The sequence below is a fragment of the Talpa europaea genome (assembly GCF_964194135.1).
Source record: "Talpa europaea genome assembly, chromosome: 6".
NCBI classification, from domain to species: domain Eukaryota; kingdom Metazoa; phylum Chordata; class Mammalia; order Eulipotyphla; family Talpidae; genus Talpa; species Talpa europaea.
This window is the reverse complement of record NC_140072.1, coordinates 58099996-58125784: the sequence shown is the minus strand read 5'-3', so window position 1 is coordinate 58125784 and position 25789 is coordinate 58099996.

The following is a 25789-nucleotide window of genomic DNA, read 5'->3' as shown; positions in this document are numbered from 1 at the left end:
TCAACATCATAAAGGCCATCTATGACAAGCCAACAGCCAGTATCATTCTCAATGGTGAAAAGCTGAAAGCAATTCCATTAAGATCTGGAACAAGACAAGGATGTCCACTCTCACCACTGCTTTTCAATATAATACTGGAAGTCCTAGCCAGAGCAATAAGACAAGAGAAAGACATCCAAGGAATCCAAATAGGAAAAGAAGAAGTCAAACTATCACTATTTGCAGATGATATGATAATATACATAGAGAACCCCAAAAACTCCACAGAAAAACTAAATCAACTCATCAATCAGTTCAGTAAAGTGGCAGGATACAAAATCAATGCGCAAAAGTTAGTAGCCTTCCTATACACAAACAATAAATCTGAAGAAGAAGAAATCAAAAAAACCATCCCTTTTATTATCGAAACAAAAAAAAATCAAATACTTGGGAATAAATCTAACAAAAGAGGTAAAAGACCTATACAAAGAAAACTATAAAACACTGTTAAAAGAAATAGAAGAAGACACAAAGAAATGGAAAGACATCCCCTGCTCATGGATTGGAAGAATAAACATTATTAAAATGGCCATCCTACCAAAAGGAATATACAGATTCAATGCTATTCCAATAAAAATTTCAATGTCATTCTTCAAAGAAATAGAACAATTATTGATGAAATTCATATGGAATCACCAAAAACCCGAATAGCCAAAGCTCTCCTGAAAAAAAAAAAGAAGGGAATGGAGGCATCACACTCCCAGACTTCAAACTATACTACAAAGCCGTAATCATCAAAACTGCATGGTGTTGGAACAAGAACAGATGCACAGACCAATGGAATCAAATAGAAAATTCAGAAATAAACCCACAGATTTATGGTCAACTAATCTTTGACAAAGGAGCAAAGAATATGCATTGGACTAAAGAAAGTCTGTTCAATAAATGGTGCTGGGAAAACTGGTCGCTACATGCAAAAGAATGAAGCTTGACCACTACCTCACACCATGCACAAAAACCAGCTCAAAATGGATTAAAGAACTAGACATAAGACCTGAAACCATAAAATACACAGAAGGAAATATAGGCAAAACACTACATGATATGCACATCAAAGACATCTTTACAGACACATCACCCAAAGCAGTGATAGTGAAGGCAAAGATAAACAGCTGGGACTACATCAAATTAAAGAGCTTCTGCACAGCAAAAGAGACAGTAACAAAAACAAAGAGAAACCCCACCGACTGGGAGAACATTTTTGCACACAACACTAATGATAAAGGACTGATCACAAAAATCCACAAAGAGCTGATGAGACTCAACAAAAACAAAGAAAATAATCCAGTCAAAAAAATGGGCAGAAGAGCTAAAAAGAAAATTCTCTGAAGAGGAAATGAAAATGCCCAACAGGCATATGAAAAAATGTTCAACATCACTTGTAATCAGGGAAATGCAAATCAAAACTACAATGAGGTACCCTCTTACACGAGTGGGAATGGCACATATTAAAAAAACTAGCAATAACAAATGTTGGCAAGGTTGTGAAGAAAAAGGAACTCTCCTGCACTGTTGGTAGGAGTGCAAACTGGTCCAACCACTATGGAGAGCTGTGTGGAGATTTCTTTTTTTTTTTGTTTAAAGATTCATTCATTCATTTATTTATTTATTTATTTATTTATTTATTTATTTATTTATTTATTTATTTATACAAGCACTGGGTACAGTCAGAAGCGCAGGAGGGTGAGAGAATTCACCAGAGCCAGAGCAGAGAGCAGAGCAGGCAGAAGGACTGAAGTACACTGCTGAGGGGAGCAGTGGGCGGCAGGAGAGGTCTGCGCACCATGTGGGACCCTCGCCAGTGGCCAGGGAGAAGCCGGGTATTGAACCGGCACTGCAGAGGCTGCGGGCAGCTTCTCAACCAAGTGCTCCACCGCTGCGCCACTGGGGAGGCCCTGTGTGGTGATTTCTTGACCTACTAAACATAGAGCTTCCATATGATCCAGCAATTCCTCTCCTAGGTATTTACCCAAAGGACATAGAAACATCAATTCCAAAGAGCACCTGCACCCCTATGTTTATAGCAGCACTATTTACAATAGCTAAGCTTTGGAAACAACCCAAATGCCCAAAAATAGATGACTGGATCAAGAAGATGTGGAATATTACTCAGCATTCAAAAAAGATAAACACATGCAATTTGCAGCAACATGGATGGAGCTGGAAGGGATCATGCTCAGCAAAATAAGCCAGAAAGAAAAAGAAAAATACCGGATGGTCTCACTCATAGCAGGAATCTAGGAAACTTAAATAAGGGACCAGGAAAAAGAATAAGGAAGAAAATATCAAAATCAGCAAACAACTATGAACCAGAGACACTCTATGGGGAATGGTGGGTGAGGAAAGGAGGGCTTGGGGTCAAAATAAGGGGGTTGTATTTGTATGGGGAATATAAAAATAAAATTTAAATTAAAAAAAAATAATACATTAGTGCTTACTGATCATGCATCTCATAGCCCAGAAGCTCTGATAGAGATATACAAGGAGGCTAAGGCTGTTTTCATGACTGCTAACACAATATCCATCCTGCAGCCCATGAATCAAGAAGAAATTCTGACACCCAAGTTTCATTATTTACAAGAAATACTTTCCATAAGGCTATCAGATCTACTTTGATAGATCTGAGCAAAGTAAATTGAAAACATTTTGGAAAGAATTCACCATTCTCAATGTCATTAAAAACATTCATGATTTATGGGAGGAGATCAAAATACCAGCCTTAACAGGGGTTTGGAAGAAGTGTATGACTTTGAGGGGTTCAAGACTGCAATAGAGCAAGGGGATATGGTGGAAATAGGATAAGTACTAGAATTGGAAGAGGAGCCTAAGGATGTGGATGATTAGTGTAATCTCATGATAAACCCTCTACAGATGAGTTGCTTCATATGGATGAGCAAAGGTAAGTGGTTCATTCAGTTGGAATCTACTCCGGATGAAGCTGCTGTGAACATTGTTAAATATTAACAAAGAATTAGAATATGACATAAACTTAGTTGCTAAAGTAGCAGCAGTGTTTGACACAACTGACTTCAATTTTTGAAATGTCTACTATTGGTAAAATGCTATCAAACATCACTGCATGCTACAGAGAAATCTTTCATGAAAGGAAGCATCAATTGATGTGGAAAACTTCATTGTTACCTTATTTTAAGAAAACTGCCACAGTCATACCAACTCTCAGTGGCCATTAACATTTTGAGAAACTACGATAGAACAAGAAATAAAGAAGTGACATTTTTACTTAAAGTTACAAATATAGTTAATGAAGGAACTAAAAATAATACTATAATGACAGTAGGAGAATATAATAGTCTTCATCTATTATATCAAGAAGCCATTAGATAGTGTCTAAGTTTAATAAATCAAGAAGTAATGATATAAATAAATATTAAATAAAATAGATGGAAACTTTAGTAAAATATGACAGATTGAGGATAGAGGGTGAGATAGGGTAGTCCTCATGTTGTCAGAACATGATCATGAGGAATCATGGTGGCTCCTGTGCACTGGCTCCACTATGTCTGGTCATATTAAAAAACGGTAGACAGACTCCTCCTCTACATGGGGATTTTATACCATAATGAAGGTTTGGATTATAAGGAATTCATCTTGAGGCTAGACCTGGCTTGCTCTGGTTCCAGGTGAGTACATTTGTAGCAAGTTCCTGGAACACAAAGAACATGAACATTTTCAGAAAAAGTTCACTGTCCCGACCCGCGGGATTCATAGGCACGAAAAGAGAAGGGCTGAGGATTGAAATGAGGGGCTTGAGACAACTTGACGCTAGCGTTTGCTTCTTTATTTTTCCTTTACCTTTCTTTTACTTTTCCCTGTCTTTCTACCTTCCCTGACCTTCTCTCTGCTCCTCTCGCAATAACCTCTCTTGCAATGACCTCTCTCGCAATAACCTCTCTCGCAATGACCTCCTGACCTTCTCGTGGCTCTCCTCTTATATCCTGGTAGCTCCTCCCATCGTACCTCCCAGTCTCATTTGATTAATAGGAAACACCTGTGGTTTCTCAGCAGGCGAAAAGGTAAAGTGAAAACTAATTAATAGCACGTGTGTTGCGCAACACGGCACATGCTCCAGGCGGCTCCGGACAGTTCACTTGTTTTCAGGGTCTGTGGCTTTTTTTTTTTTACCTGTCTGCTCCCTGGCTAAAATAGCAATGTAAATACAGAATACTGAGCTAACCAAAATATTAACAACACTATGTTGGAAGGATGGGGATGGAAAGAGTGCCATTGGCATGGCAGGGGTCAGGATGAGTGATTGTGAACAAAAGTTAAAATTTCATTTTTTAAAATGAAGAGTCAATAAGAGTCAATAGTGAATGCCTTAAATTGAATAATCTAGAAATAGCATTGCAGGCAAACTAGAGATATGGAGGGAAATATCATACTAATTGAAAGAAAGTCAGGGAAGAAAGTCTGGGTGGTCAGGACACTGCTTTCTTAGAAGTAGTTTTTATCTTCCTCTTGTTTTAACAGCCTTATTTTTTTTTAAAGATTTATTTTATTTATACAAGAGCTGGTGTACAGGCCAGAGGCGCAGGAGGGTGAGAGGATTCACGAGAGACAGAGGGGTAGCAGAACAGGCAGACTGACCGAATGCACTGCTGAGGGGAGCAGTGGGCAAGAGGTCTGCCACACCATGTGGGTATCTCCCTGGTGACCAGGAATAGAACCTGTGCTGCAGAGGCTGCAGACAGCCTCACAGTGCTGCGCTCAACCCTTAACAGCCTTATTGAGATATAATTTATATGTAAATTTCACCCTTCAAAGAATATGATTTAATGGGTTTTAATACATTTACAAAATTATGCAATCTAATTTTAGGTAATATTCATTATCCCAAAAAGAAATTTGTACTGACAGCTATCTTAATAATATGACTTGTATTTCATTCATTAAACTACATGATAAAATAAAATTAAACTAGATTAAAAATGAAAAAGCTATGATTAAGAAAGTAGGACTTGGAATGGGTGGTGATGACAAAAGAGATGGGAACTTTTATCATTTTTTTTTAACCATGTACACATATTGCCTTTAACTTGTCATTTTTTTCAAAAGTTACAGCAATTTCTTCAATAGGAACTTAGTAAGAGATCAAATTTGAGGCAACTTTATAAAAGCCCCTTGGCAGTTAAGGAATCATTGCCTTTCTGGTATTGCAGCCAACTTGATCAAGAAGGAACATCGCAAAATGAACATGTCAGGAACTGTGTTAGGACAATGAAACACCTGCAGAAGAGGTGGCCACCACCTGAAAGACACACTTGTCCCCACAACAGAGGTGCTTTTCAGATGTCCCTGGGGAATGGGGCTTGGGCAAATCAATCTGTGGTTAGAATGGGTGGAGAACTATGCCTTAGAGCACACAAAAGGGTGTGTCCCCCATCAGAGACACAGGCCAGGGACTGTGATGTGAAGAGGTGAGTAGCAATGACCCAGGAAGAAGAAACAGAACTGTCATTTCAGTCAGAAACTTCTCTCTCTTAATAGCAGTTTTTATTCTTAAGACTAGATCATTTTTAAGTTTTGCATTTTCCTTCACTTTTCAACAAAATGACCCCAAATTGTAGTGAGTTTTTTTTTTTTTTTTTTTTTATGCCAAGGAAAGGGACTGGCCACATAAATGTTATTCTCGCCTCTGGCATAAGTTCTGTTTCTCATCTGGCTGCTGAAAGAAATGGCCATTACTCTGCCAGCAAATTGTTTCTGGGAAGAAAGGAATGGAAAATGTGAGGAAATTTCCTTCCAAAATCCCTAAGAATCCTCGCCTCAGCATAACCAATGAGAATTAGCTGCACAAAGAACCACACTGGAATAAAAGAAAAACAGAATCATAATTCCTCAGTACCTGATGGCATCTGAATTTACAGCAAGATCCCTTCCTACTCTTCCTGGATAACATCTTTGAGCTCTTTCCCAAATATGTTGCCATGTTGGGGGAGAGCTCATCAAATGAAAACTGAAGAAGATGAAGACTTTGTTGGCGGGCTTGATGGAGAGATATGACTAGCCCTCATTGAACCTAGGAGGAACTTGAAGACTTGGAGTAGGTGTTAGAGGTGTAAACTGTTCTCAACTTCCAAACTATGATCAAGTCTGTCCAGTCAAGACTGTCTTTCATTTGTCCAGAAGTATAAACCCCCTATTCCCAGGCTGTCAGAGGGGCTGCCTTTGGGAATCCATTGGGACTACAACATAAATACCCCAGGCAAAGCATATTTCATTGTCCTTTTTTTTTTTTTTCAGTCATGACACCTGAATGAGTGCCTGTTATGAGAATGGAACACAAGACGGTAATCTTTGATTGGGAGGAAAGGAAAACAGCCAATTGAAGACATTACTGGAAGGGCAGCTCTGGTAAGGAGATGTGGGTCTCAGCTTTGGGAAGTACTAAGTGGAACAAATAGCAAGAAGAAAAGTGGAGCATAAGTGATATGATGTGATAAATAAATGATAGAAAATAAAAATAAAATGATGTCATGGTTTCTAGCTTATTTTCCTTTATTTCATTTCAATCATTGATAGTCATTTTATCTGACAGTAAATATGTGGCTTTAAAATAAGAAAATTAGAAATAAGAAAATTATATGCTATGCAAATATGCAACTGAAGTACTGAGCACAGTTTTCTATATTTGTACACAATTACAGTCAGGTGAACCTCTTCTTCTAACTGAACTTCAAATTTTTAATTTCTTCTGTCCTCTTTAGGTAATAAAGACATATAAAGTAGACATTTTGGAATTACTCTTACCTGGGGTTGAGGCCCACTTCTGCCATTCATTGGCTTTGTGTCCTTAGGAAAGTCACTCCACCTCCCGGAATATTAGTCTCTCCATCTGACTTGTGGAGTAATAACAAAATCTAACATCTGAGTGATAATTTTTTAATGTACCTGTGTTCTTTGCTCCCTCTTTATATGTACTGAACCTTTTACATTTGTCGTGACAAGTTTTTCTCATATGATGTTATGCGTTGAATTGTGTCCCCTCCCACATTTCACACGTTGATGGTCTACCCCCAGTATCTTAGAATGCGACCTTATTTGGAAATATTTCACTGTAGATGAAAATTAGTTAAGTTGAGATCATACTGAAGTAGGATGGCCACCTAATCCAATATGGTTGATGTCCTAATAAATGGGAAATTTTGACACAGAGATACACACACAAGGAGAATGTCATATAAAGATTAGCATTAGCCAGGAGACAAGGAACTGCCAGAAACTAGAGAGAGACCTTGAAAAGATCTTTGCCTAGTACCATTAGAAAGAACATAGTCCTTCTTACTCCTTGATCTAAGACTTCTAGCATAGAGAATAATGGGATGATATTTTTGGTTTAAGCCCCTCAGTTTGTGGCACTTTGTACAGCAACCTTAACAAAATAATTATTGTTATATTTCCACTTCTCAGAGGAGAAAAACTAAATGTAAGAGCTTAAGTCACAAATAAGTAGCTGAGCTTGGATTTGAAGCTAACCAAGACCTTCACCTTAACCTTAATATTACATAGTAGTGGTAATTAGCTTCATAGGATTGTCAAGTAGAAAGAGATAATTGATATAAAATGTTCATATGGATGCCTAGCACTTATTAAGTGTTCAACAAATTTAGCTATTACTGTTTATTATTCTTGCTCTATGTCCAGAATTATGCATTTAATACTTATCACAAAATCTTCACTTTAGAGATCATTATCCCTACATTATAGATAAAGAAACTAACACACAGAACTAGTGACTTGACTGGGATTTGAAAACAAACTCTGCCTTACTACAAAACCCATACTAAATCACCTTCATTTTTCTAATCATTAATTTCTCTAACTCTATTCCAGTAAAGAATTTCAATAAGCCTTTGTCGGAAAATTTTCAGTCAAGTTGAATTATGGTAAATCTTCTGGAGGATTATGATGAGACAAGTCAAGATGGTTCCACTCCTTAGATGAAGTGGGTCTAGCAGACCCTGGAGCTGCTTGACTGCTACAGGCCCTAAGTAATAATTTACATGGATTAAGAGAAACCAGGGATGACCAGAAGATCATACCAGAGTATATAAACTAAAATCCATTATACCACTAAAAGTAAAATGCTAGAATTGAATGAGATAAAACCTCCCATTAAAGGCTTAAAGAAATGTATTAAGCAAGACCCAAAAAAAGCACAAATAATGAAGGAAAATAATAATAAATTTGACCCAGAATTATTTAATAGTTTTAGGCAGAGTAAACTGTTAAAAAGAGAAAGCCTAGAAGATACATTTGCAATAAGTATAACCAACAAAAAACTAGGGTCCAGAAAACATTTTCAAAGCTCCTAAAAATGAGCAAAAATAAGACTAACCGTCCAGCAGGAAAAATTGGATCAAGATTTTAAGTTCTCTGCCAGATCTACAAGATACAGGAAGGTTTATAGTTCACGTTCTGTTATCCAAGAAAGTGGCAAGCTACAGAAGCTCCTTCTTGTGCTGCAGGAAACATGAATGTGTATATTCTCTGAAATATTTCTCATAAGAGTAAAAAAAAGAAGAAAACAAACTAGATGGATAAATAAGTGTTGGCATATTCATAAATATAAGCTAGAACTGGTAGTATCAATGTGGATAAAATCTCATAAAATATAATATTGTGTGAAAATGTTATTTGTGGAATGACACACGTGGCATTATGCCATTTCCATAAAGCTTATAAACATACAAAACAATATTATGTATTGTTAGAGTAAAAAATATATGCAGTAAATCTATGAATATATGCAGGGGCATGACAACCAATCTCAGAAAAAGGGTGGGTGGTTGAATGCAGAGGGGGACACAGGATGTTTCAAATGCATTTTTATTTCTTAAACTAGATAGTGGGTACATGAGCATCCATCAAATTACTCTCTAATCTTTTAGTAATTGTGGTACTTTTTATATTTCAAAACTGGGAAAAATTTAAATAAGAAGTGATATCAGCAAGATAACCAAATAAGAGGTTCCTTGCTTACATCTCAGCACAACAATTTGGCATCTATCCACAGACAAAAGTGCCTTTGTGGGACAAGTGGGATCCAGCACCATATGCCAAAGTACACAAGAAGAGTCTCATCAAACCATGTGATGAGTAATAAATAAATAGACCCCAGTTCTAGCTATGGACCCTACAGTGGTCTATGAACTATCTTCAGCCACTCTCAGTCATAGTCCAAGAACATTTGGAGTACACTGTCTTAGAAACTAACTCATAAATCTCACAAGAGAGCTCTTGTGGAAGTCCAGGACTCCAGTAGAGAGTTACAGTATACCATTGGATAAAAAAATACAAGTGCAGACACATTGGAGATATTAGTCAGTAGAGACTAGAGGAGGTGACTGCTACTTCAGATGCAAAGACAACAATACAAGACTTCAAGGAACATGAAAATAAAGGAAACCTGACACCATCAAAGTATCCCAACAATCTTCCTGTAACTGAACCCAAAGACTTGGTGATCTGTAATTTTTCCAATAAACTTTTACTATTGTTCTTTTAAGGAAGATCAATGAGCTACTAAAAACACAGAAATGTAATTTAAGAAAATGAGGAAAGCAATACATGAAAAAAGGAAGTCAATTTAATACATAAAAATCATTTTAAGAGAACCAAATAAATTCTAAAAATGAAGGATTCAGTGAATGAAATGAATAATGCAGTAGAGATCATCATTAGCATAATGGATCAAATGTGATTCACCACAAGATATCTGTGAATTACAAGACTGATTTTTTTCAATTATACAGAGGGGAACCAAGTAAAAGAATGAGAGTGGTGGGAAAGCCTTTGTGAGCTGTAGAACACCATCAAAAGAAACAATCTGTGAATTTTTGGTGTCCCAGAAGGAGAAGAGAGTAAGAAAGGGCTGGAAAACTTAAGGAAGTAAGAGAATTTCCCAAATCTGAGAGAGATTTAGAGATCCAAGTTCATGAAAATCATAGGTTCGAAACAAACTCAATTTAAAGATATATTCCCCAAGACCCATTACAGGAAAATTGCCAACATCAAAGATAATCATAAAACAGCAAGAGAAAAGAAAATTGTAACTTATAAGTTAACTCCCAGTAAATTTTCAGCAGAAAATTTACAGGCCAAGAGAGAGTCAAATGATATATTCAGAGTATTGGGGAAAAAAAACTATCAACCAAGAATACTCTATTCAACAAAGTTGTCCTTCATAAATAAAGGCATAATAAAGACTTTCACACATTAAAAAAAAAATAACTGAAGGAATTCATCACCACAAGACCAGCCTTAAAGAAATGCTGAAATGAATTCTCCAAGCTGAAATGAAAGGACACTAATAAGTATCATAAAAATACACAATTTACTGGTAAAAGTCATTATTAGTCAAATTCAGAGCAAAGCAGTATTGTGTATAGTGGTGTGTTAACCACTCAACTCTAGCATAAAAGTTAATGGACAAAAATATTAAGTTACAGCTATATATTGATGATATGCTAATGAATATAAAAAGAGAAAAACTGTGACATCAAGAACATTAAAAGGGAGAGTAAAAGGTTAGTGGTTGTATGTGATCAAAGTTGTTTATCAGAGTAGAATAGGTTGTTGCATCTATCAGATGGTTTATGTAAGCCTAATGGTAACCACAATGCAAATACCTACAGTAGATATAAACAAAAGATAAAGATAAGGGAATTAAAACATATCAGTATAGAACATAATCAATTCTAAAGGAATGCAACAAGGGAAGATGAAAGGAAAAAGGAAACTTAAAAAAGTCAGCCAACAATGCATAAGATGGTATTAGTATGTCTTTACCTATCAGCAATTACTCTACAAGGTAATGGATTAAATTCTCCAATCAAAAAGCAAAGACCAGGTAGATGGATTTTTAAAAAAAAAGACCCAGTTCTATGCAGCTTACAAGAGATTCACTTCATATTTAAGAATACACATAGGCTCAAAGAGAAGGTATAGAAAAAGAGATTTTATGCAAGTAAAAACTTCAGGACAGAAAAACTAGTATACTCATTATCAAACAAAATGAACTTTAACCCAAAATCTGCAGTAATAGATAAAGAAGTTATTTCAAGATATATAATGATAAAATAGTCAATTCATTAAGAGGATAAAACAAGTATAAATATATATATTTATTTTATGTATATACACACACATATATATACATATTTATATAAAGAGAGAGAGAGAGAGCACCAACATCAGACCACCTAAATATATTAACCCAAATACTAACAGATCTGAAGGGAGAAACAGAAAATAATACAACAGAAGCAGGAGACTTTAATGCCCCATGTTCAACAACAGATAGTCTTCTAGACAGAAAATCAATAAAGAAGCTTTGGATTTGAACCATATTTTAGAACAAATAGACCTAACAGACATATACAGAACAATCCATCCAACAGCGCAGAATACACATTCTTCTCAGAGCGTACAAAATATTCTCCAGTAAAGATCATGTTTTGTGATCTTTACAAAACAAGTCCTAACAAATTTAAGAGTGAAACATACCAAATATGGTATGTGGAAAGAACAGTCCAGCCACAATGGTATGAACCTAGAAATTAATAACAGATGGAAAACCTGAGGATTCACAAATATGTGAAAATTAAACAACACATTCCTGAACAACTAATGGGTCAAAAAGAGAATCAAAGGGAAATTAATAAATCTATTAAAACAAATGAAATGGAAACACAATACACCAAAATTTATGAGATACAGCAAAAGTAGTTCTAACAAAAGTGTTTAATGATATAAACCTACATAAAGAAAAATAAAGATTTCAAACAATATGATTTTACATATCAAGAATAAATGAAGCCCAAGGTTAACAGAAGGAGGGTAACAACAAATATTAGAGCAGAAATAGAAATGATGAAAACAATAGAAAATATCAACAAAAATAAAAGCTGGTTTTTTTTTTTGAGAAGATAAATAAAATTAAACATCTAGTTTGACAAAGAAAAGCAGCAGCTTAAATAAATAAAATTATAAATGAATGAGACAACTGGTATCACAAAAATACAAAGGAACAAGATATTACTATCAACAATTATACAAATTGGATAATTTAGAAGAGATGTACAAATTCCTAGAAATATACAACCCACAAAGACTCAGTCATAAAATAGGAAATCTAAACAGATCAGCAATGACTAAGGAGATTGAAACAGCAATTAAAAACCTTCCAACAAAGAAAAGACTAGGCTCAAATGGTTTCCCTCTGAACTCCTCTAAACATTTCAAAAAGAACTAATGTCAACCCTTATCAAATTTTTCCAAAAAATTGAAAACACACCCAAACTCATTTTATGAGGTCAACATTTACCAAAGTAAGATAAGAACACTGTAAGAAAAGGAAACTACAGGCCAGATCACACGATCATCTCAATACATGAAGAAAAAACATTTGTCAAGGGCCTCCCCTGGTGGCACAGCAGTTGAGCGCTGGGTTGCGAGGCTGCCAGGGGCCTCTGCAGCACCAGTTCCATCCCTGGCCACCGGAAAAAAAAAAAAATTGTCAAAATGCAAGATACAGTACGTACATAATAAAAACTCTTTACAAATGATGTATAGAAGGAGTAAAGGTCGTATATAACCAGCTCATAGCCTACATCACACTCAGCAGTGAGAGGTTAAAAGTTGTTCCTATAAAATCAGAAACTAGACAAAGGTGCCCATTCTCGCCACTCTTATTCAACATAGAACTTGTAGTCCTAGCCAGAGCAAGCAGCCAAGAAAGAGTAAAAAATAAAATAAAAAGGAGGCATCCAAATCAGAACAGAAGCAAAAATGTCTCTACAAGCAATACAATCTAATATATAAAATTTCTTAAGACTCCATCCAAAAACTGCTAGAACTAAATAACATATAAAGAAAGCTGTAGTATACAAAATCATCATACAGAAGTCAATTTCATTTTTATACCTTAGCCAAAGAGGTCAAAATTGAAATAAAGAAAACAATCCCATTCATAATAGCATAAACAACAAAATACTGAGGAATAAGTTTAACCCAGGAGGTGAAAGATTTGTAGAATGAAAGCTGTAAGACTTGATGAAAGAAAAAGAAACTAAAGAACAAAAATATTTGGGGACTCCCCGGTGGCGCAGCGGTTGAGCGCTGGGTTGCAAAGCTGACAGCAGTCTCTGCAGCACCGGTTCGCTCCCCGGCTGCTCCCCGGCCACCGGAGGAGGGTCCCACATGGCGCGCAGACCTCTCCTGCCGCCCGCTGCTCCCCTCAGCAGTGTACTTCAGTCCTTCTGCCTGCTCTGCTCCCCGCTCTGGCTCTGCTGAATTCTCTCACCCTCCCGCGCTTCTGACTGTACCCAGTGCTTGTATAAATAAATAAATAAATCTTAAAAAAAAAAGTCATAAAAAAAGAACAAAAATATGCATAGAAAGATATCCTATGTTCATGGATCTGAAGAATTAATACTAAAATGTCCACAGTATCCAAAGCCCTCTATAGATTCCATGCAATCCTTATCAAAAGTCCAATGACATTTTTCACAGAAATAGAAAAAACAGGGACTCCCCAGTGGCACAGCAGGTTGAGCGCCATGCTGTGAAGCTGTCTGCAGCCTCTGTAGCGCTGGTTCGATTCCCAGCCAGCCGGAGAGATGCCCACATGGTGCCGCAGTCCTCTCCTGCCTCGACCGCTGCTCCCCTCAGCAGTGTCTTCAATACGTCTGCCTGTTCTGCTCCCTGTTCTGTCTCTGGTGAATTCTCTCACTTTCCCATGCCTCTGTGCCCCAGTTCTTGTATAAATAAATAAATCTTTAAAAAAAAAAAAAAGAATGAAATGTCTACTATTAAAAAAAAAAAATAGAAAAAAAATCCTAAAATTTATATGGAACCACAAAAGACCCCAAATAGTCAAAGTAATCCTGACTCAATGGAGTAAGGATTGTCTCTTCAATTAATGGTTTTGGAGAAGCTGAATAATCATATGCAGAAGAATGAAATTGGACCCCTATCTTATACTATGCACAAAAATTTACCTGAAATGGATTAAAGACTTAAAAATAAGACCTAAAGCCATTAAACTCCTAGAAGAAAACAAAGGGAGAAGTTGTTTGACATTGGTCTTCGCAATGATTTTTAGGATACAATATCAAAGCATAAACAACAAGGGCCAAAATAAATAAGTGGAATTACCTCAAACTAAAAAGCTTCTACACATCAAAAGAAACAACTGACAACCTGAAAAAGCAACCTATAGAATGGAAGAAAATATATGCAACAATATATCTGATAAAGAGTTAATATCCAAATATACAAGGAACTCATACAACTCATAGCAAAAAATATATATGGAATTTAAAAATGGGCAGAGGAACTGAATAAACATTTTTCCTAAGACAAACAAATGGCCAACAGGTACAAACATGAAAAGATACTCAACATCCCTAAATATTAGGGAGATGCAAATCAAAATCTACATGAGCTATCACCTATTAGAAAAGCTGTTACCAAAAGACAAGAGACAACATGTGTTATCAGAATATGGCCAGTGCCCCTTGAGTTGCACAATTATACAAAAAAAAAAATTTAACTTCCTCTTTCCATCTCATGATTCCACTCAAATTTCCCATTCATTTTCTCCCACTGTTTTATCTTATGGGCTACTCCCAGGAACCCAACTAGCCAAGATTTCCAGTTCCATCCATTATCATGACATTACAATACAAAGGTTATTTTGGTATCCTAGGCAATCAAGTTTAGCATTTGCTTTCTTATATTCAGGATGATCCTAATTCTAGTTATTATATTTTACAAGAATGGATAAACCATGGTATGCTTCAATGGTTGAAATGAACAAGGACAAAGTATAGGACTCTTGTTTTCTCTTTCCAAGGTTTAGCTTTGGAATTCTTTTATACTTTGGAATTTTGGAGAGGAGGAAGTGGGGATGATGTCGGGGTTTGTTGCTTTGTTGGCTGGTTAGTTGTTAGTTGCCTGGTTGGTTGTTTGATTGGTTGATTGACTGGTAATAATCTGTTTTCCACCATTTAGGTCTACTTATTTCTACAATAATCTACAATGAATACTTTTATTGGCAAGGCTAGTTCTGTTCTTTTTCATAATGTGTTTTTTTTTTATTGTGACTTCTATTTTTTCTTTCAATCTCCATCATTTTTTTTTATTTAATACATTTTTTTAAGATTTATTTGTTTATTTATTTATACAAGCACTGGGTACAGTCAGAAGCACGGGAGGGTGAGAGAATTCACCAGAGCCAGAGTGGGGAGCAGAACAGGCAGAAGGACCGAGGTACACTGCTGAGGGGAGCAGTGGGCGGCAGGAGAGGTCTGCGCGCCATGTGGGACCCTCCTCCGGTGGCCGTGGAGCAGCCAGGGATCGAACTGGAGCTGCAGAGGCTGCAGGCAGCTTCGCAACCCAGCGCTCAACCACTGTGCCACTGGGGAGGCCCAATCTCCATCATTTAAATATCCTTATATTTATGGTTTCTTTCAGATGGTTTTTTATGATCTCAAGTTTGGAGTTACTAATCCTGGTGCTTGTTGTGTCTGCAAATTCTCTTCATGGATCTCTCCACCAGTTGTTTTGTAATTTTTTATTGAAAGCTCATCTTAATTTGAGCTTGATTTTTAAATGGAAATTTCCCAACACCAGTGATTCCCATCTGTGTCTGCATGTGTCCTAGCAATAACATAACCAAGACTAGTCTTTAAATGCATTTCTTACTTTAGGATGTCCATACAGTCATTTTCTAAAATCTCTCAAAGTATAACCTGATTTCCTTTTTTTTCTTTTTCGTTTTTTTACCAAAAAAAAAAAAAATTTTAACCCAGAAACCACAAAGAGGCAAACTTTCTTGGCATCATCCTATTTCAAAGACTGGATTTTTTTTCTTCTCCTCCTTTCATGTATCATTCAGCTCTCAATCACCCTATTTTTTTTTTCTTTTGCTTTCTTGCTTAGGCACCTGCATGGCACTAGCCCACAAGCTTAACTCACATCTCTGCATGGCTTTTACCCCAGGATAACAAAAGCACAGACAGACACACCCACACCTTGGCTAGCTGCAGCGGTCACTCACCACTTCCGGATCTGTTTTTCCATTCCCTCTTCAGTTTCACAACTGGCCCAATTTGGTTTTGTTTTATTCCACATTTCTATGTGTTTCCCATAGGAAGGTTGCCACATTATTCCATTCTCCTGAATTTCCTTTTCTTTTACGGAGGCGCTTGGAAGTTTAACGTCTCCTACAAAAGCCAGAATCAGATGCTTGTGGGGTCTGGGGCAAATCATGCTTACAGAATTCAGCCATAATTATTTTAGGAAGAAGTCACTAGCCTTATCTTATTACTGACTGGACAATTTCTGCTTAACAACCACCTTTCTGTTCTTATGCTGGAACAAAATCAGAATGCTCTTTCCCTGCCAAGTTCAAAGAATGAGATCATCCTTACAAGATCCATGGGGAGACATTAAGTCAGGAATCTTTTACAAAATAAATGTATGTGGTATGTGAGACTTGATGAAAGATGTCTCCTCAAGAAAGAAACCCAATGGGGTCTCTCTATTGCCATTATTATTGTGGCTTTGGAAAAGAAGTTTCCTGGTTTGTTTATTGTTTTTTAGTTGTTGTTTTGTTTTTGTTTTTGTTTTTAAACAGTAATTGGCCAGGGAGCTTGGCTTTTTATGGAAAGAACATATACCTTTACAGGTCAGCCAGCTAAAGGGATAAGCATTCTGACATTTTTCAAAATTGTTTCTTTCAAATAGGTCTGCTGTGGGAAAAAACAGGAAAGTCGGCAAGTATCTTAGGAAAGAAGAGTCATGGAAAATAGAGCCTTGATTTTAAAGTTCATGAAACAAACAACCCCCTTGCGAACATTCACAGTGATAGCTTTCTTCCACAGAGACACAGTGTATAAAGCCCAGTGGGCGCCAGGCCTATACTAGCAGGCTTGAGGGTAATCAACCCAAGACTTAACGTGTAGAAATCTCCTTAGCACAATTACTGACCTCGAGACTTCCTGATGTCTCTCTCCCAGCGTATTTCCTTTACTCCTGTTATTCAAAGCTCAACATCTTTCTTACAGTCGGAACTGGTTCCAAGGAAAGGTTTGGATAATCTGTCATATACATGTTAGTGTGAATTTAACCTAATGTATTATCCATTCAGAGATGTTGTCTCTTAAGAATTATAATCTCAGTGAGATGAAGTTTTTGCCTGAAATTACATGGTATAGAGTGAGGCTTCAAACAAGACCCTCCAACTCCAAATTCCAAACTCATTCCAAACCTCACTATGCCTTATGAAGAGTGGGTGGAGCCTTTTCTCTGGGATATGAGGCCCAGCCAGGCCTATAAGCTCATGCTTTCTTGGTTTCCAGGCATAGCATCCCTGGGCAGGCAATGATGGTAAACATGCTCAAATTTTATTTCTACCACCTCAGCCTCTGAAAGCACCCCCCACCCCACCAATCATATCTGTCTATCTGGGCCATAAAGAAATGAATAATTTCTTTTTTCCTTTTAGGTATTTCCACCTCATGCTAAAGTATCTTTGGGGGGCCATTAATTGATTCTTTACCATCTTTCAGAGACACTTTAGCATCAAAGAAAAATAATCAAAGGAATTTCCTGAAACCATTTCACTCACATCAATCCCAAGTCAAATGTATTAAATTTGAGGGGGCATAATTATCTCACTAATAGCCTCTTCTAGAAAGTTGCCTAAACATCATTGACAATCTCTGCTAAAGGGTGGGTCTGTGGGCCCATGCTTGTAATACACTTTGGCCAGAGTTGATTGAAATAAGAGTGGAGACCTGGCACAGAAGAAACTAAACCATAACCCATTGGTTGGACTAAGCCAATCAGATTCTCCCTTTCAAAAGACATGCCCAGAGTCAATCAGATTCTCTCTCTCAAAAGACAGGAATTAGATTTGCAATGCCAGACCAGGCCAGCAGTGTGCCATGGTGAACTGAGCCAAATGCAAGATACACACAGATACCCACCGACCTGAGAAGGGGCTCAACTTGAGGTCAGTCAGAATTAGCAAGCAAATCACATGAGGACTTGTGTGCTTTGCCGCACAGCCAGATACCATGTTGGAACAGAGGAAGGAGGAAGGAGAAATTCTAAAATACAAGTCCAAAAGCAAGCAATCCACAAAGGCAAGAGAACCCCTAACTGCAATGCATTCAGTGTTGAATGCCACTGCAGCTGCACATGAAGGGAGAGAGAATGGGCAAATGGACGAAGGGCAGGCCACATGGTAAGAGAAATTAAGGACTGTAGAACATGGAAAATACCTCTTGACTGCTACCTCTCCTTTCAATTTAACCTGCTGTGTCTAGTTTCCATCCTTACTGCAGCTTTTTCTGAACTTCTAACCCTTCTTTCAATTCATGATCTGCTTTCTCTGTAAAAACATCAAAGCACCCAACAGGAGATCTGTTAATGCCCCTCACTCCTCCACAAACTTTCATCACCCCCACGTCCTTTCCTTCTTATCTGTTACAAAGGAAACACACCTTGTGTTGGTTGATCCTGTGTGTTATGTTGATCCTGAGGTTAGGACCCCTGCCATCCCTCCAACTAACACCCACTCTCAGTGTCTTCGATCTCTCCTGCTCTGACAGCACCTTCCTGTCTACCTATAAAATGTGCTGCAGGGTCCCCAACCCTAAAATCCCCTTCCTCAACCCCAGAATTCCCTCTAACTATTGCCCTACTTCCTTCTTCCTCTTTATAGCCAAACCAAGGAACAATCTATACTGCCTCAATCCTCATTTAACCCTCAACTCATTGTGTCCAACATATTTGGGAAATTACTCTGGGAAAACAAGGAGAGCTCTCAACTGCAAAAATTTATGACCTGATTCCAGTTTCCCCTTGCACTGGCCATGATTCGCTCTGTTGGTCACAGTGCAAACAGGATGCAGATGACATACACACATGCTTTTCCCAAACCACCTCACCTCCATTATTGGGGCCAATAATGGAGAAGGTGAGAACTGTCAAAAGCAGAGTGAGTTGTGCAGAGGGCTGCCCTGCAGGAGTGGGTGTCAGTGGTGGAGGGCAAGAGCCAGGAAAATACACACCCAACTCACTTTCCTCCCTTCAAACTCCTGTCAGCAATCCCCATCAGCTTGAACCCTGGCAGAGTTCAAAAGACATGAGGGCTTGTTGCATCACGGTGACAGGTGCTCCTCCCTGGGCCAGAGTGCAATAGGAGAGTGGGGTGAAAGCAAGGACCCAGGCTCCCCACTCCTTCTCTGACTCTCTTCTTTCCTGTCTCTCTGACTTCTGCTCGTTCTCGTAATGTTCCAATTATGCTGTGTCAGTCTCTTCACTGGTCTCTCCTCTTTACCAACATTTTAAATGCCTGTCCAAGACTTACATTATCCCTTTTTTTATTCTCTTCATGATCTCCTCTCTCACTCTCTCATTTATTAAGTTCCTTTCCTCTAAGGATTCTACTAGAATCTCCACAGTAATGACAACTCTGGTCTGCATCTTCAATTCTGACCTCTTGCTGACCTCTCACTGAGCTCTAACCCCACTTGTCATCTCCACTTAGTTTCCCACAGGAAAGTTTTGAGTTCCTCAAGTGCAGTATATTTAAAAAAAAAAATCATTCTCTTCTTCCTCAGATTATTGACCATGTTCTCCTTCCTCATATACTCTAGGTAACTTTGACTTCTTCATTTCCTTTACAGTCGTGCTAATCAAAGAGAAATCCAAACCCTGCAGTATGAAACATGGGAATATGTTAGAAACCCAAGATCTCAGACTCCACCTTGACCTACTGAATCAGAATCTGCATTGTAACAAGATCCTTAGGTGGCTATTTATACAACAAAATCTAGAAGTGCTAGTTTATAGTATATGAATTTCCCCACCATTCAAAATCAGAGTGTTTCACTGAAATAAAACCTTCCCTAAGGCTAAATGACAGAAAACGAAGAAGGAATTACCACTCATTTATATGAAAAAAAAATTAGCATTCCCAAACCCAAAAATTAACTGTCAATCAAATAATGCATAAAACCTAAAATAACACTAATAAATAGTAAAAGCAGGAATAACATACATACCTGTATAATAATATCTGTCCAGGGGAGTTTCACTTACCAGAATAAGGAAGAGAGTGTGAGTACACTGGAAGACTAAGACATCATGATGATGGTAAGTGGTCAAAGGTTGAGGTGGTGGGAAGTAGGGAGACTGGGGTGTAGGAGAGAGACAAAAAGGGTCCTCTATTAAAATCTCATGGTTGTCTAAATCCATCAGGGCAGGAAGTTCACAAACATCTACACACTTTAATTTCTGCCAACTTCAATGTAGAAGGTCAAGATTCATCGTCTGCTGTGGGTGATGTGGAATATGACAGTATGCTTAACTGCTTAACTTCATGTATTTCTCTATCATACAATTGTTTTTAGGCACTTAAAACATCCTGCAAATATGCCAAAAAACCTATATACCAATCAAATTTTTTTTAAAAAAAGCAGGGGACACTTACTGCTCTTTTCCATTTAGCATTGTGTTAACATGTACCAGACACAGAGATTTAACATCGAAACAATAAGAAGTAAACTTTGCAGCAAACAGGAATCCTGTATGATTTCCCACTACCTCCCATTCACTGCTTTGGACTTTGTCTCTGAGAAAGATGCCTTAAGGAGGATGGTGTGTAAGGGACTTAATTTTTTGAAAGATCCTTTCCGGTCCCTCAATTCTTCTTGCCTATGTTCTTGAAGGACTCTGAAAGACACTTAGATTTCCCCTTTGTGGAAAAAAAAAAGGAAATGAGAAGCCCATCTGTCTGAAAATGTCTCAGCGGATGTTTGCCACAGACACCATGTAGAATACAGGACATCCAATTCAATCTTGTAAGGATTTTTATCTCTGAGCCTTGGTGTTCTCATCTTTAAAATGGAGAGATAATAGTAACTGCTATGTAGTGTTTCCACAGGATTAACTGTGGCAAAATATGTAAAATATGTCCTTCACAAAGACAGTGATCAAATATTTACTGAATGAAGAAAAGCAATTATTTCTCATATCTGAGTCTCAGTTTACCGAAATGTAAAATAAAGACTACAAAACCACGTTCAGGGCCTCCTCTAGTGGCGCAGGCGGTTGAGCGCCACGCTGTGAAGCTGTCTGCAGCTTCTGCAGCGCCAGTTCGATCCCAGCTGGCCGGCGAGGGTCCCACATGCCGCGGCAGACCTCTCCTGTCTCGCCCGCTGCTCCCCTCAGCAGTGTATTTCGTCAGTCTTCCTGTTCTGTTCCCTGCTCTATCTCTGGTGAATCCTCTCACCCTCCCAAGCATCTGGCCTGTACCCCAATTCTTGTATAAAATAAATAAATAAATCTTTAAAAAAATAATTAAAAAAAACCACATTCACTAAATGCTGATTCTCTATGTCCTATCATGTCCCTGCCCCCCATAGCTCCACATGCCGTGTCCATGTACCTGTATGCACAAATCTCCACACCCATGTGCACACACATACATAGGCACTCACACACCTACCCACATATACTCACACACACATGCCCACATGCACAAAGCATCCAGCAGAAACTCTAGCCACCCTCCCCAATGATGTCTCCTGCGTGGCTTATGCTCTGGATTCATCCACCTAGACTAACATAGAGCCCTGACCGCCCACCAAGACCCCAACCTTCTCCTACCCTCCTTCCACACAAGGTACCAGATCATCCTAAAATGCAAGCCTGACTGCTTCACTCCTGCTCAAAACCCTTACACCATAGCCCAGCCAAAATCACCCTACATCCCCAAACACATTTTGTAATTCCATCCCCCTGGGCCTTTTTATACATTTGTCTCCAACACAAATCCTGTGCTCCAGGTAACTAATTCCTGTTTGTAAGACCTAGTTAAGCATGGGCTCCTCTGACATTCCGTGAGGGCTCTGCCGGAGGCGGCCCCTCCAAGGTTCTAAGCACCCATGGCAGGGGATATATGACATTGTGTCTTAAGAAATATATGTGGTCTTCATCCCATTTCTGACACAGAGCTCCTAAAATCCTTAGAATTTCTAAGTGACAAGACCATAACGATGTCTTTTATAATGTTATTAGGTAACTTTTGGAAAGTTCCTGGATCATCAGAGTCTACCACATGAGCAGAGGATTGGAAATTTCAGTGCCTCCTACACATATCGTACTGGGAGGGTAGAGGGTCTGGACAGTATAGTGACTAAACTGGTTTTGTGAGTTCTGTGAGTTGCCTGAGCAAATTCATCAAACCTAAGGAGGGGTTCATTGGAACCCCTGATCCATAGGTGTTTGGTCAGAAGGCCAAGTGACAACCCAGACTTGGAATTGGCATGTGAGGACGAGGTAGGGGGCAGGGGACAGTCTTATGGGCCTGAGCACTGAAGCTGGGGGATTTGATGTTATCTCCAAGTAGACAGTGCCAAAATTGAGTTGAATTATAGGACACCCAGGTAGTTTTACAGAATTGCTTGGTGATGTGAGGGAAACCCTCTCACAGACATCAGAATTGACCAGAACCAGATGATGCAAACCCCTGATGTCATCTGTTTATCTTACTGGGAGGGCTTCTCCAATGCAAGGAGCCTCACTGTATGTCTTCAGTGCCCATCACCCAAAACCTAGAGCACTATGGGTGTCCAGTAAATACTATAAATGCTAGCTACTGGAGGATGTGAAGAATGCTGCTCCTTCAGTCCAGTTCATCCCCAAAATAACAGTGTTAGACTCCCCAGTGTCCACGAGACACAAGTTTCACCAGAAGGACCACACTGCCTCCTGTTCCCAGTGGTGAATAAAGACACCAGGAGACTGAAGCTCGGTCCTTGGAGTTGGAACTAAAGAATGAGCACAGACTCACCAGTAGGATCCCTGCAATTGCCCAGCCCCTGTCTGCACCTGGCCTGCCTGCACAGGAGGGATCCCAAGCCTCAGTCAAGTTCCTCCCTGCAGTTCTCACACACATTTGTCTTCTACTTCTTTCAAAGCAGAAAAACAGCTGCCCTTCTCACGAGGCAGGATGTGGGACAAGAAGGTGGTTGCCCAGAAATAAAGATCCAAACTCCCTACCCCAGTCAGAGATTTCTCTAGACTGGACTGGGTCCAGCAGCTGTGAGAGCAGGTCTGACCAAGATGCCCCGTGACAGCATCGCAGGGACCCGTGAGTGAAATGGACACACTTGTGTGACTTGAACACAGAGGTACATGTGAGTGACTGCCCACAAAACTGCTGCCCCAAGAACAGGCATCACCCTCCTCTCTAACAGGGCCCATCTATGCAAATACCATAGACACCAATATCAAATTTATTCTTAATTCAGGAAAGCCTGGCATATTCAGGCACCATGTGAGGGACGGGGGGGAGTGACCTGCCCTCAAACATCTGTGAGCTCTACCCTGGTTGGGTATCTGGAAGAACTGGATGGTAGTTCTTGACCTGGAGAAGTTTACATCTCATTGGAAGCAGGACATAAATACTACATGCACAGAAAATAAAGAAGCCCATGGAGTTTCCCTGGTGGGGCAAGGGGTTAAGAGGCAACCTATGAAGCTATCTGCAGCTTCTGCAGCATGAGTTCAATCGCCCGCCTGGGAGCTACTCACATGGTGCAGCAGACCTCTCCTGACTCGCCCACTGGTCCCTTCAACAGTGCATTTCAGTCGATCTACCTGTTCTGTTCCCCGCTCAGTCTCTGGTGAATCCTCTCACCCCCTGCACCTCTGCCTGTACCCCAGTTCTTGTAAGCATAAATAATTCTGTTAAAAAAAAAAAGCCCATGAAACACAAGCTAAACTGGGTGGCACAGACATTAGCTACCCTAAAACTTCCAAGAAGAAATGGAGTGTGGACAGGAATAGTCAGGAAGATTCATGAAAGGGCACCTGGAAAAATGGAGAGGCAAAGTAGGGACGGCATTTCAGATAGGAATGTGGGTGAACTTAATGGGTTTGGTCTCTTGGTGGGCGTCTGGGCCAAATAAAAACACAAAGATGCTGCCAAGGTGAAGTACACAAAAGAAAAATATTTCCTTGTGACAAGAAAAGGAGACAGCAAAACTAGCATTTCCAGAAAAATGTCTCACAGAGAGGACAGTGAAGTTATACCACTTTGAGTGGCAAGGGGTTTTCAGGAATGTCTTTATTCCCCATGCTGGACTCTTCTGTCTTTATCTTCAGCAGGGAGGTCTATAAAAAACATACCCAGGGAAACATGAAATTTGTTATATGCAAGATTCTATCTCATGTAGAATTTATATATGGTAAAGAAGCTTGTGTAGATGACCTATGCCTGGTAACCTGGGCCAACAGAGGAAATTCCTTAACTCCTCCTACGACATGCTCAGAGGAATAGCTCATGCCAAGAAGTAGGATTTGTCATGGCGCGCCTGCAGGAGAGACATGGATTTCTGCTCATTACATTGGTTATGGCTTATTTTGACTTATGGGCTCACTTTGCAATCAGCCCTGCCAGCGCTCCATATAACCTACAAGCTTGGGTGGGTTAAGTCATCTTCCTTGCTCAGCCATGTAAACAAACCATACAGCGAGTCAGACCAGGAGAAGAAAAGAAGCCCTGAGAACCAGCGCTTTCTCACAAGGTCAAGGAGGAAACCTTGGCCAATCTGTCCACCAATCTGTCTGCATCTTCATCGTCTGTGCTTCAAACACCAAAATCGACACCAGCGGGGAATATGGCTACAGAGAAGGGGAGAGAATTTCTCACAGATGTGTCAGCTGCTATTTTTACCTCTAACCTTTGATTGACTTGACTGATTGCTTGAAGTTCCTACAAGATGAAATGTCCTGAGGCAGAAGTGAATTCTGTAGTAAGCAGCTTTCAAAACAGCTCCCAATGGCATCAACTTCCTGTACTCATGCTCCAGTGTAGCCCCCTCCCCTTGAGTGTGGGCTGGACTTAGCGACATACTTCTAATTAGGAGAATATGGTTAAAAAAAAAAGTGATGGGATGTCACATCCGAGGTTAGATAGTAAGAGTGTGACTTCAGTCTGCTTCTACCTCTTTCAGAACAGAGTGGCCTCTGACCGTTAGCCATTAACAAGCTGGATCCTGCTACTTGCAAAACAATCTGCCCAATTGATTCCAGAGATGGCTGTAGCTGGTTGAGACCTTGATTGCAGTTTGAGACTTTGAACTGGAAGACTCAACCAAGGCATTCCTGACCCACAGATTCACAGAAACAACTGTGAGATGTTGTTGCTTAGAAGTATTAAGTTTTTGGGGTTATTTGTTATACAGCAAGAGATACCAAATACACTCTCCAATCAAGTTTTCAGGGACAATAAACAAGATCATATATATGCCTGAGCTGATGCCCATGCCTGATACAACCAGAATTGTCATTGGCATCTAAATCTTTTCCTTCATCTTCTCTGTGAATTAGCATCTTCTCTGTGAATTCCATTGAGTTTAGCACATGGTTTTCAGATTGTTTAATTTGAGAATTACTCAAATTAGTTTGAGGTGCGGGATGGTGAGAGGATTCATCAGAGACAGAGTGGGGAGCAGAACATGAGGATAAACTGAAATACACTGCTGAGGGGAGCAGCAGGCAAGACAGGAGAGGTCTGCTGTGCAATATGGGTTAGCTCCCTGGCCAGAGATAGAACTTGCACTGTAGTGGATAGCACATAGTGCTGAGACTTAACCCCTTGCGTGAGCAGGGAGGCCCCATTTTTGACAATTTTTAAGTG